The sequence below is a fragment of the Anas acuta genome, chromosome 26, assembly GCF_963932015.1.
Source record: "Anas acuta chromosome 26, bAnaAcu1.1, whole genome shotgun sequence".
Taxonomy (NCBI): domain Eukaryota; kingdom Metazoa; phylum Chordata; class Aves; order Anseriformes; family Anatidae; genus Anas; species Anas acuta.
The window spans coordinates 3,709,831-3,722,754 of NC_089004.1; the positions used below are offsets into that span (position 1 = coordinate 3,709,831).

A 12,924-nucleotide genomic window follows, 5' to 3' on the forward strand; every position below is an offset into this window, starting at 1 on the left:
TCTGATGAATGAGCCTACAGTCCCAGGGAATTGAATAGGAATCTCCCTCCGTGCTGTATGAGCTAATGCTGTAGCCGACATCAAGATTTCCAGTGCAGGGTTATTTGTTTCATTCTGCGAAACCTCTGAATGATCACTTCCTACAGAATTGTGTTTTTTGTAAAGAAATGACCAGGTTTCTGCCTGCTGCTCTCAGGGACGGGTGCAGCTCCCATCCCATCTGGACCCCTTGCTTTCCCCCCCCCCCACCCCAGGAGCAAGGAGGAGGCACAGTCATCCTGAAACAGGAGCAAAGCCACACAGGTGCTATTCCCACACCGGAAAAACTCCCGGAGTGTAGCTTTTGGAAAAGACGGTCTAGATGTAAGTACTGGCTCAGAAAGCCTTCGGTTCACCAGCTGCTGGGAAGGTAGAAATTCATTCCGTACTTGCTGGTTTCTTGTTCTTTCTCCAAGCATCCTCTGCTGGCCGCTCACAGAGATAGGCTGCTGGGCTGGAGGGACGCTTGCTCTGAACTCCTGTTATGCTGTTAAAATCTGGTGGCTGTGGAGAGTGGAGGGATTTTTTTCCCTTGTTCATTGAGTTTTTCATAGGGGAGAATTAATCTTTAATAATACGGTGGCATTTAGAGCTGTGCTAGGTGCTTTACAGACACATGTGGAGATGCAATTACCAGCTCAGAAACAGTGAGAGCAGCCTATAAAGGAAAGATGACCTAGACCGGATTTATAAGGAGGAGACTAACAGCCGTGGCAGGACTGCCCTCGAAATCAAGGAGGCTGGTCAGGGGATCTGCCCGTGCCTCTGCAGCCACTGCTCTCAGTCCGCTGCTTTAGCTTATGTGCTGAGCTAGGGGAGCATTCTGCATTTTGGGAGAACTCAGGCTGTCCCCTCTGCTGGCAGAGCCCTGTAGCTAAAACTCTGCAGGTGGCCAGCAGTTGGTAACTTCTGCTCTGAGGCTGCATGAAGGGGAAGGCATCTTTTCAGTCTAAGCATCCTGCTGGAAACCAACAGAGCAGGATGTGGTCCAAAATCCTAGCTGCTGTTTCTTTCTTCCCCTGCCAGGGCAACCTTCCTTGCAAGACCCTTGCTCAACCAGGCTCCTAGGCTGAACTCTTGCCCTTGATGAGGTGCTCAGCTTTGAACATCCCCCTCCTGTGCACATCTGGGTCAAGAATTTTCAGGTAGAAACCATCTGACATTGTCTATCTCAGCCTTGGCGAGATCCTTACTCATGCAGTCCAAGCCAGTTGGTTCTCCACCCAGCCTTTGGTTCCAAGGCACTGTACACACCCATGCAAGGAATCATAACCCCATAGCACAGCCATAAATACCAGCAAGGATTATTGATCATGCTCTGTCTCCAAATAACAACAGGAATGTATCTCCTTTCAAAAAAAGGGCAGGATATCTAATTCAATGAAAGGAATTCCTCGATGAAGTCCCAGATGGACCTGTAAGATCAGCCTGATTATTTTTTGAAGCCTTGGTTGCTCCGAATAAGACTGAAAATTGAATTAGCTCTGAGAGACAGCCTGGGCCAATCACTCAGGGAAGCTGAAGGACAGCTTATTGATTTTCATGTTTCAAAAAAAATTAAATGATATCCCTTTTTGTTATTTAAAATGCTGCTTAAGCAATTTAGTAATGTGATGTTGGAGGCCCAGTTCCAGGCTCTGAATCGGAAGAAGGAGGGGGAGATTTCCCTTGACAAGAGAGGTAGGTGGAAGGAAGATTTAGTGTAATTGCCTTCCCTTCCAAATAATTGATGGCGCCAAAAGAATGGCTATATTTCGCCAGCCTCCTCTCCTGCATACCATTTATTAAAGATATAATAATTAATGATGTAAATAGTTGATTTATAATCAACAACACTGGTAGTTAATTGATTTTTGTGTGTGTGCACGAATTTATGATGGGAAGATACGTACAAGGTGATTACACTGTCCTGCAAGGCTGCAGCGTGCCCGGGGAGAGGGAGAATAAGAGATCTGGTCAGTCTCAGCAGATGGATTTTTGGTCATTTAATCAGGAAACTTAACCATTCTCCATCCCTCGAATGAAACCAATGTTTGAGGGATCCCATCAGTCCAGAACAGGGGTTCCTGACTTCCAAGGGTGTGTGAAAGGACAGCATCTTCCAGGCACGGCCGTGGCTTTTAGTGGGAAATGAGCTCTGCTCGGCTGCTTCGGTAGGGGCTGGGTGGAGAGTGCCAGCCACTTCCCAGCCCTCTGCAGTGCTTCCTAGATTAAACTGTAGTGCTTGATTTCTCTCCCCCGCTGCCCCACCCCTTCCCTTCGCATTGTTTCAGGCAAATCTTTCAGAAACAGCTCTTAATCAAATGAATGTGCCGTTATAAATAAAATACCTTCTCCTCCCCCTTCTCCCCTCTCACTTCAAATCTTGAACCTGTGCCCAAGTAGGAAAATGGGATTTTTTGTTGTTGAAAAAGGTGGCTAGAAGATGTCGTTTCATGTCGTGCCCCTGTTTCCCAGGTTCCCATCCCACACAGGGAATGTCTTGAAGGCATCTGGGTGATCTTAGCCCATTATCGTGGAGGGAGAGGTTTGGTGTGAGCAGTCTCTAAATGTCAGACTGGGTGGTGTGTGTTTTTGCCAACAGAGGGTGGAAACGCCCTTCCATCCCAGCAGCTGCCAGCGTGGGGAGAGAGCCCTGTCCCTCTGCAGTGTGGCTGCTGCTGGGTTTGGGATCAGCCACCCATCTCCTTGCCGGGCAGGAAGCCCACACATCAGGCCTGGCCTCTCCCTGGTGTGCCACAGGCAATTTGGGAACTTAGCTGGGGTGTAAATCTGTCCCGTGCTGCCTGAAGTTCCTTGACCTTCAACTAAGACCTGAGCTGCCTCTTCTCTGTGATGAGTCGACGCTATTAATTGGAAATCCAATTCTGGAGGATTGCCAGGCTAATGCTGAGCAAGCATCGTTTGGCTCTGCAGGCAGGATATAGGACATGCCTTGGTCTATCTATAGCTGGGGAAAGTCAGCTTATTCTGCTTCACTGCAGGTGAAAAGTGGGGTAAGTGTGTCCGGGTTCCTACCTCACCACTCTTGTACCTCGCACAGTTTCATTTTTTTTTCCTATTACTAGCTTTTTGCAAGATGAGCTGCACAGCAGAAATGGCAAGCAAAGACTGTTGGTTTTATTACCTGATTCCTATCAGCATGTGGGGCAAAATGGCATCAGTCCTCTGCAAGCAAGGCATCCCATGGAGCTCCTTCCAGAGCTGGTGGGGAGCAGTCAGGGGTTGCCTTTCCACCCTAAACAGTGACCTCAGGGCAAGACCCTTTGCCCCAGGGGGGCTGATCCTGCCACGATTTAGAGCACGGCTGGGATCTGCTTGGTCTGGGGGCAAATGAGCTGCTCCTTGGAGCTCACCTCTCATGTGGCACATGAGGAGATCATGCTCCCATGGTCTCAGATGGGGATGCTGCAGTTTAGCCTCAAAATGAGAAGCGTTTGTAGAGCTGCCCTTTTGGGGGATGCTGTTGCCTTACATCACCCGAGGGGTAAACAAGATGCTCAGACCCTGGTAAAGAGCCTCTCCGATCCCAGAAGCCGTGCTTAGCAGAGACCTCACAGTCCAAAAAGCAGCTTTTGTTGACAACTGAGCTGAAGAGTGATTGATGCCGTTTGTCAAACAGCAGAGAGCAGGAGGTGAGCAGCAGGGCAACCCCTCTCCCAGCCGAGAGAGGCATCCGCTCAGGCCAGTGCTTGGCTGCAAGCTCCAAATGTATTTGTGATTCTCCCGCTCTCCCTGTTTCTTGATCCCAGTGTTTAAGCATTGTGCAGAAAAGAGAGGCAGAGGGCAGGCTGCAGAAAGCAGTGCGGATGGGAAAGAGATGATAGGGAGAAAGCGAAGCTGGACAAAGATTGGCATGGAGGACAGAGCTGAATGCCAGGCAGGGACCCAAGGCTGGTGACACAGCTTCTCTGATACATTTTTCATGCAGATCTTTTGCTCTCCCTTCTCTTAGTGTAGGATGATCTATCTCAGGGACGTTCTTCCAGTGGTTTTGTGCATGCCCTGTGGTGTGGATGTGCTGTGGTGGTCTGAGAGGCAGGGGAAGGCTGTCCTGATGGTTGGTCCCGGGCTGAGCCGCAGCTCAGCCGTGTATCACAGCATCGCTGATCAGCACGGAGATGTGAGAGAGGCTGACAAGGGTTATGCTAAGCCAGAGCTGATCAATTCCAATCTGATTAATACTAACTGTTTATAAAGTGTGTCAGACCCAAACGTGCGTCCAATATTAATTAATCCTCCGAACTGCCCAGGGAAGTAGGCAGTTTTTTCTAAAGAAAGGAAGCAGCTGGGAGTAATTGATTAGGTGGCACTCGGATCTTGGGGGTTATTTCTGCTTCTTTCTTTGTCTTGGACATTTGTAGGGAGCTTTGGAGGACAGAGCACAGTTTTTGAGTCTGTGCAGTGCCCGGCACCAAGGGAAGGTCTGCAGGTTTGGGCTCCTCTCCAGGAGGTGCAGAATGACTTAATTCATGGCAAGTCCCTACTGAGTTATTATGGGCTTCCCTGCTGCCTGGACTGCATTCAGAGAGGGGAGATGTCCCTGTAGGATGCTGTCTGTCCCCTGCAGGTGCCTTGTTCCAGCCAGCGGGCATGGCAGGACACTGCGGGTACATGCAGGGCCCCACAGGAGCAAGAAGGCAGCTGATACAGGACCGAGCTCTCTACAAGACCAGGAGAGGTAAGGGCAGGAGATGGGGCCGTTGCTTCAGACACCACAACCGAGTACAGCAGCTCGAAGGTGAGGGAACCCTGCTCAGTCTGGTCTGTGCCCCGGGGAGATCCGATGCGCTACCAGCACAGGCACAAAAGACCCTCTCTGCTCCAAAGGCTGCTCCCCTGTGCACAGCCTCTGTGCCTCTTTCCAGGTATGTTCTCTCTCGTTTGTATCACATCACTGGGAAAGCAGATGAAATTGTAAAATCTGGGCCTTTGTTTTAATTTCAATCAGCCTTTTGATTGATGCAGTAAAACCACTGGAAGCCGCTGGTGCAGCCATAGCTCTGCGCTCCCCACGCAGGGCATCACATTGTGTGCCCTGCCAGCTTCAAGGGTTCCTGGCAAAGAGCTTCTGGTCCCTGCAGCTGGGAGCAATAAGTTTTTCAGCTGCTTTGGCTAGATGCAAACAAGTTCCAGGGCCCCCATTTGTCACCGTGTGTAGCCCCAGTGCATCGATGGGGATGGAAACTTAGAGCAACAGCACCTTGAACAACCCAGCTGAAGCCACAGGAATCCCTCCAGGGCCTGGCCCATGTTCTAACCAGCACTGTGAATAAACAGAGTACTTTCCTCCCCATGCTCGGAAATCCAGGGCCTTTCACAAGCACTAGAATTTGCATAAAACACTTAAAGCTCACATAAATAAACCTAGACAGCCAGATCTTGCAGGAACCAAATGAAATCATAAAGCTCTAGATTTTAATTAGTCTCTCACCCCTGCTATATCAAACGATCATCATTGCTCATGTCAAACTGATGCTTATTCTGGGATATAAAAAAAAAAAAAGCCTGAGTCCCCTGACAGGGCTGAGGGATGTAAAGGTGGAGGAGGGAGCTGAAAGAGCCATATGGGCCTGAGTGGTTCCTGGGCTGTGGTCTCTCTGGCACAGAGTTTGCCTAGGAGTCTCCAGCACAGATGGGCTGGAGTTTCCTTCCATTTCACATGAGTGTAGTGAGGACAAGGCAGGGAACTCCACAGAGGGACTCGCACCCCAAGATAGCCCCAGTCCCCCCACAGCTCCCAAGGAGCAGAGCAGGGACGGGGACGTTTCTGTGCCTTGGGCAGACCTGGCTTGGAAGCTGGAGCTGTGCAGTGGGTCCCCAGCCAGCCCCAGCCGAAGGGAGCAGGAGGCAGAGTGATGTCCCTTCCAGATGCTGGAAGCCTCTCAGCATACAGAGAGGGAAGCCTGTGGTTTTTTTTTTTCCCCTTTACCTTCATGCTGCCAGCCGTTCAAGCACAGGTGCTGGTTATGGAGCTGTTGTTAAGGGTTATTAAAGATAAATTTTTTCGTTCTCCCTTTGATTGATGCCTTAATAGATTCCTCCAGATGTGATAAGGTCAAATTTAAATTTAATCAGTTTTTTCATTATTTTTTTTTTAAATTCCTGGGTGATGCATAAACAAACCAGTGTTGGGAAGGTGCAAGCAGCTGGGGAGGCTGTGATAAGTTTTGCTCTCTGCTTCTGTTTAAATCATTGTAATGACAGGCTGGTGAACTGCAGGGTTCCAGAGCTTTCCAGGTAAAATCTTGAGCGTGGAACCTTTCTAGATGAAGAAACTCCTATAAATCAGCAGAAAATTCATAGAAGGTACTAGAAAAATCCCATTTGGGAAACCCTTCTGAGCTCCTAGATCCAGGAGTTCCTGGAAAGCACCAGAAAATCAAAAATGTTACAAATCTTGCAAATTTTTCACAGAACAGCATGAGATCTTGCTCTAAAACAGGGCTGAAAAACAGCACAAATATTTGGGTGTCCTGCTCTCAGCTCTGCAGCTGCCTTGTGCAGTTTTTCTTTCAGGAAGTGACATGGGGTTGTCTCAAGCAGGACCTTGCAGAAGTCCAGGTACCAGGTGTTGGTGACCTCTTTTAAAAGTATCGGCCTCGATTTCTGCTTACTTCAGTTCTTCCGCTCGTGGGAAGGTGATGTGTTTGGGGGGAAGTCCCAGTGTGGGAGGGTGATGGGGTTTTTTTGAAGTACTTCTTAATCATTTGGCCACAATGACACCTTCCAGCTTCATAGATGTTGTTGAAACGGAGGAAGCAGGAGTTGCAGCCAGGCTTGAAGTGAAGTGCTAGTGTCTCCAGCAGCAGCATGATGCTTCAGAACACCCCTCACTGCCATCGCTTCCTGCTTGGGAACAGAACAGGCTCTGCTGCAGGACTCTGCCCTTCGCTGCTCTTCAGCAGTTGGTGGCATGGCTGATGAGAGCACACACCTCCTAATTATTTTGTGAGGTTTAGGCTGGTTTTCAGCAACACTGGTGTCTGGAGTGATGTGAATGCACCAGACTCGGCTTTCTCTTTTATTATTCTTGCTCTTTTACTCATTTTTTGCTTTGCCCACCATTCCTACTGCTTCCATCCAGGCAGGAGGTGCACACAGAGGGGTGCCACAGGATGGCTCCTGCCTTGCCAAAGGCAGGAGCAGCTCTCGTTAGGCTGTACCGTTGTGTTAGCTGATATTTTAACAAACATGTAGCTGTTAAAATGCTTGTTCTTTGTGCCTTAATGTGAACAGCAGCCCAAGAGACACGGCTTACGGGGACTTGTTTGCGTTAGGGATGTTTGCAGCAGGTTAGGCACCATGTGTCGTGCTGCCAGAGCGTGCTTGTAGGGTGTGCTTGTAGAGCAGGCAAGATGGCTCCAGGGACCAGGGGGGTTCTGAGGGGCCTGGCTGTGGCCAGAGCAGGGGATCGGTGTCTTCAGGGGCCCAGGCAGGCTCTGAGGGGCTTGGCTGTGGCCAGTGCAGGGGTCCAAGGGGTCTTCAGGCATCCAGGGGGGCTCTGAGGGGCCTGGCTATGGCCAGCGCAGGGGATCAGTGTCTTCAGGGGCCCAGGGTACTGCACTGCTAGTCCATCCCCTGCCATGGTTTCAGCTAGTCCTAGCACTGCTTTCCCAGGTGGCACAAAGGCAGGACTCATGCCAATAGGTGCTCTGGCTGAGGCTGAGATGAGGACTTTTGGGGGAAAAAGGAGGAGAGTTCAACTATATGGAAACTTGCCAAATCACACCATTTACCCTCACAGATTGTGTTTTTTGTTTGTTTGTTTGTTTTGTTTTGTTTTTGTTTGTTTTTTTTTGGCCTGTTTTATTCAAACTGCTCTGTGAATAGCTGCGGTGGGGAGGAGCTGTCAAGTGTAAGCCAGCTTTTGGTGGACTGGGCCGTAGTGACTCCGGGCAAACCCATGGCATTCCTGTCAGCACAGAGGCGATGAACATGGCTGCCTCTCACCTCCACACAGCCCGGGGACGGTGCTGAGGCCCACTGCGAGCACGGTCTGGGTTTAAGTACAGACTTGGCTCCTACTTGACTGTCAGTGTAGACACATCCTTAGTGTTTTCATTGCTGGGGGAAACAAACCCTTCGGCGTGTGCTTGCCTTCACACCCTGCGCAGATCCAGCTGTCTCTGCTTTCTCTCTGCTCGCAAGCAGATGGCGGAGCGAGAGAGGAGATGCCTCAGGTGAGCTGGGCTGGGAGATACAAGTGTGAAGAGACACATCGTTGCGTTGTCAAAATATTGGGATGTCTAGTTTAAACCAGAACAGAAGGGATTGCAAAAGCCACCGGCTCCCCTGGTAACAGCGCACGGGTCCGCGTGTAGGCCGTGAGCTGGGGGAGTACGAGGAGGTGGGGGTTAGCGGGAGCTGTGGGGCCGTGGGTGGGCTGCACGCCCTGCAGGCACCCCTGCTCTGCAAACAATAACAGGAACGTTTAAATGCCGTAAAGCTCATTTTATCAGGGAGATGGTTTGTTCCGAAAGCGGCTGTTGTGCACGGTTCCTTTGATAGGTCTCAGCAGATAGCACCAATTATAAAATTATTAACAAACGAATGTGCTCCTTCGCTCCAATTAAATGATAAGAGCTAAAGCAAAGAGGCAGATTTTTATCATTATCAGATTACAGGCCCATATTGTGCTGATAATAAAGTAGGCACTTTCTGATATGCTACCTCCAATATGACTCCTTAGATTATTGTATGGCTATGGAAAAAAAAATAAAAAGAATTTTGCAAAAAGCAATAACAACGTTGGAAGTGTCTTTATCATAGGCCGTTCGAGGGAGCGTAACAAAGGGGCACGAAATGACTCAGGCTGATGGCAGTGAGGATAATAAGAGCATCAGGAGTGGGGAGGGTGCCCACACAGCAGAGCACTGGGCCAGAACATCTCAAGGCTGTTAAGCAAACTCCCTCTTAAGGCTTTATCTCTTTCATGTAATCAGGGAGGCAGTCTTCTGCAGCGCGTGGAAAAGTGAAAAGATCCACAGGAGGAGGAAATATTTGATATTGAAAGATCTTACAGGGGTGGGAGGAGTGTTTCCCTCCTGTTCATTTCCCCCTAGAAAGTCTGGCAGGATTTGGGCTGCGGTTACAAATGCACGCTTCCTTTTTCAGCAGCTGAAATCTGATGTTTCAGAGGTGATCAAATGTAATTAGGCAGCGTAGTACTAATTCGGATGCCATGTGATGTGTCGAAGGAGGGGAATAGCAACTGCATGGCAGGAGGGACAGAATCAGTTTCCCCTTCCTGACCCTGAAGCAATCATATAAAGCCCGAGAGCTGGTTTTATTTTCCTCTCTGCAGGGGAGAGACAGCAGTTTAAGGAAGAGTCCTACTCTGTATTTGACTCTACGCCTTGCTATGTGTTAGGTTGTTAGGCTGGTAAAATATGTAGAGGATGTGATTCCCTTCCTGTACTGGCATAAATCAGAAGTCACTCTAGCTGCGCTGATTTACACAAGCTGAGGGTTTGGCTTAACAAAATTATAACAGCATAAAGCTGGTGAGGAGGAAAGGTCGAGCCCACCGTATCTGTCTCAAAGCATGGTGATATTAGCCATGAAATTGTGATCATGACTGATCAGGGAACCTCATCATTAAGTGACTAATTATTATTAATTATTATTTATTAGTGTAGCACCAGGGAGCCCTTGTCACATTCATGTTAAGCTCCCTTGAACCTGGATCCACTCCAAATTTTCTGAAGTCCTTGAGTTTGCAAAACAGAGCTGCTGATCTCCTAGGAACAGGTCTCGGAGTTTAATACTCCTGGGACTGACAAGCCTCAAAGGAGGAGTGCTGTAACGTGTGTATTGCTCGTGGCGGGTCCTGAGAGAAGCCCAGCAAAGAACTGGGAAATAATAATGTGAAAATGGTGAGCTGCAGTTAGACTTCTGCTGAACTCGGGGATGGTTCTTTGTGTGTGTGTGTGGCTGCAGGCTCAAGCACTTCTAATTACCCATCCCAAGTGATCAGATCAAATTATCTCAGAGGGCTAATTTCAATGAATTTTGCTCTCATTTTCACCGATGTAAATCACAACTCCTCTGCTGTCAGTGGAGCTGAGCTGGATTTACACCCAGCGTAACAGAGGCTGGAAAGCATCTGCACTGAACTCCTGCCAGTTCTTTTCTGAGTCTGCCTGCAGAGACTCCAGAACCGAGTGACATTGGCTTTCCTAGGCATCAAAGGGCCACTTGAAAGGCTAATTAATGTTATCTCTGTGCCAGATCAGGGACGTAAAGGACTGTTTTCTTGTCCTGATGCAGCACCAACATGTGCGGTTTTACAGCCCCAGCCTGTTGGCTGCTGATTCTGCTTGCGTTCACTGTTATTTACAACCCTGTACACAAAAAGGTCTATTTTATTTATTTGTATGTTTTTGCTTCCCGAGAAGATCTTCAGCTGCGAGCTGAGTCAGCAGGATCTCTAGTCAAACGGCGAGCCTCTTTCCCCACAAGATACTGAAACCCCGTGATGTTTAGCCTGACAGGATAGAACTTTGCTTTCAGTGTGCCACATCACTTTGTTTCGCCTCCCATCTTTCCCTGCAAGCAGGAAGCAGCCCTCTTGAATATAATTTCTATTGAAAGCAAATGGTGTCTATGTCTGATTAGTTCTGGCTTGAGGCTGTATCAACAAGCTCACTGTTGGTCCTGCATTTGCAGCCTGGAATATTTTAGGGCACTTGAGTCTGACAGATTCATGTTTATTACATTAAACCATTTTATCATTGACTCGCCAAAGTGTTATTCTCCCAGCTGGAAAGAGGCAGTTAAAAAAAAAAAGGCAGTTACACCTCAGTCCGAAGTGCTGACAACAAGGCCAAATCCTGAAGCCTTTGCTTAGAGCCTCAGAGGGGCTAATCCTGCTCTCGTGCAGGGTCTCATTCTGCGCCTGCTGTAGTGAGTGGCAAAGCTGTGGTGTGAGAAGGAAGACTCCTCTGAAAGCGACAGAATTTGATTGAGACATGACACTGGGTAAGTGGGAATCAAACCAGCAGATTGTGGTCTGTTGGATGGGCCAGAGGCTCTGCTGGTGTTCCTGGGATTGCCCCGGCTTGTCCCTGTCCCCATATAACAGACCAGGCCCCTTCTCCTCAGGGAGCCACAGCTGTTTCATAACACTAACATCAGCAAAATCTGTGTCAGCAAATAGGCCTGTCCAGACAAAGAGGGAGCTGTGAGGGGAAGTGCTTTTGCTGTTATTTTTTTCTTTTGCTAAGCCATTTCTCACAGTGCAACTGTACAAACACAGTAAGTCACCTTTTTCCCCCCCAGAAGCCCAGGGCCTCAAGGATTCTGTTTGCATTTCCTCCCTGGGGACAGGGTTTCCATTACACCAAGGCCTCTCTGCTTCACTCTGGCAGCCTATAAAGGTCTTGAAAGGGTTGGAAAATGTCCCCTGCCAGCTTCCCTTGCTCGGGAGAGCTCCCTAGCTCACACGGAGCTGGCAGTGGGCCTCTGTGCCGCAGAAGCCTCCGCTCTGTGGGAAATCCCAAGGGGACGAGCTGTGGGCTCTTTCAAAACAAAGGTATACATTTCAAAACATCCTGTGGAAGGGAAAATACCATCAGCAACCAGCAAACGGTTTTGAAGCAATCAGGCTGTTCCATTTAAAACCACCCAGAGTCTGGCAGCCTCCTCCACTATTTTTCTTTCTTGCTTAACATCTAGAAGTCTCGGAGGAATTTCCCGGTACATTTGCTCTGCTTCACCACAGGTCTCCGTAGAGTGTCTCTGTGACATGCACTGTGTGGCCTGACGCTTGACTTTGTCATTCTGCCCATCTTGTCACTCTCACAGATTAATCAGAATAATTCTTAATATTTCCCAGAAGTAACTTCTGCCTGGGTTCTCCTGCAGGTGTTTTTACCAACATTACTGGCAGCTGCGCGCCATCCCAGCAAGACGAGGGAGATTGAGGTGCTGAAAGCAAGCACAAGTGAGCTGGAAAATAAGCATGCTAACCTAAGCTACCTGTCCAGAGTTTCCTTGTCAACAAAAACAAAAGATACAAACTCCCAAAGATGTCCTGTGTTGTGAGGGGTGAGTAGTGTTTTGGGGACCAGAGGGCGAGGGGATGCCTGGAGCTGGTTAGGGCAAATGGCTGATGTATTTATCTGGAGCACCTTGGTACGTGGGGTTCCTTGAACTACAAGGGAGGTGAGTCCTTACCCTTTTTTCAAGGCTGTGAGCCAGCTAGAGAAGTGATAAGGGGTAGGATGAAGGGCAGTGGAGCTGAGACGTGTCAGGCTTCCCAAGTCCCAGGCCAGTTCCTTGTCCATTAAACAGCACAGCCCTCCTTGGTGCCTGCGGACTGTCTTTCAGTCCAATACTCTGTTCACAGTCCAAGGCATTCTCAAATTTAAGGAAGAGACGATAAAATAGATGAAAGCTGATCAGGAACTAACATTCTTTAAGATCGCACTCAGTAACCCTTTGTTTAGCTAACCCAGTCTTTGAAGAAACTGGCTGCACATCTGAAATGCGTTTGCTCTGTAGACAGATAACTGTGAAAGTAGAACCCGGTCTCCAAAGAGCTTTAAGCTTTCTTTGAAGAAGGCAACCGACTACATGTCATGCCACATAAGACGTTAACCTTTAAATGTTATGCAGATGACTGGGGAAGGAGGCCATTTGTTACAGGAGGGGAAAAAAGAGAAAGGGTGGTTTTGGCTCTGCTGCCAGGAGAGCCAATTCCCATCAGTGGGTTTGATGCATTGTTTCATAAGTAGCAGTGTTGGTTTTGTACGAGAGCAGCTCTCAGAAACTGTAATGTTTAATGCAGAATGAAGTGTGTTCTAGGAGAGAGAGTTTTTGCAGCCAGTGAAGCAGGATGCATCTCAGAGACTCTCTCCTTAATGCTCTCTGATTCTACAG

At 48.8% G+C, this 12,924-nt stretch overlaps 1 long non-coding RNA gene across 1 annotated transcript in view; it reads left to right on the forward strand.

Annotated features, from left to right (window-relative positions):
* LOC137845054 (uncharacterized) overlaps positions 1–12,924 on the forward strand; it is a 42,009-nt gene that overhangs the window by 5,882 nt on the left and 23,203 nt on the right. Inside the window, exon 3 of the long non-coding RNA XR_011090084.1 lies at positions 11,908–12,090. This is a non-coding gene — a long non-coding RNA (uncharacterized lncRNA). The remainder of the gene's footprint in view (positions 1–11,907; positions 12,091–12,924) is intronic.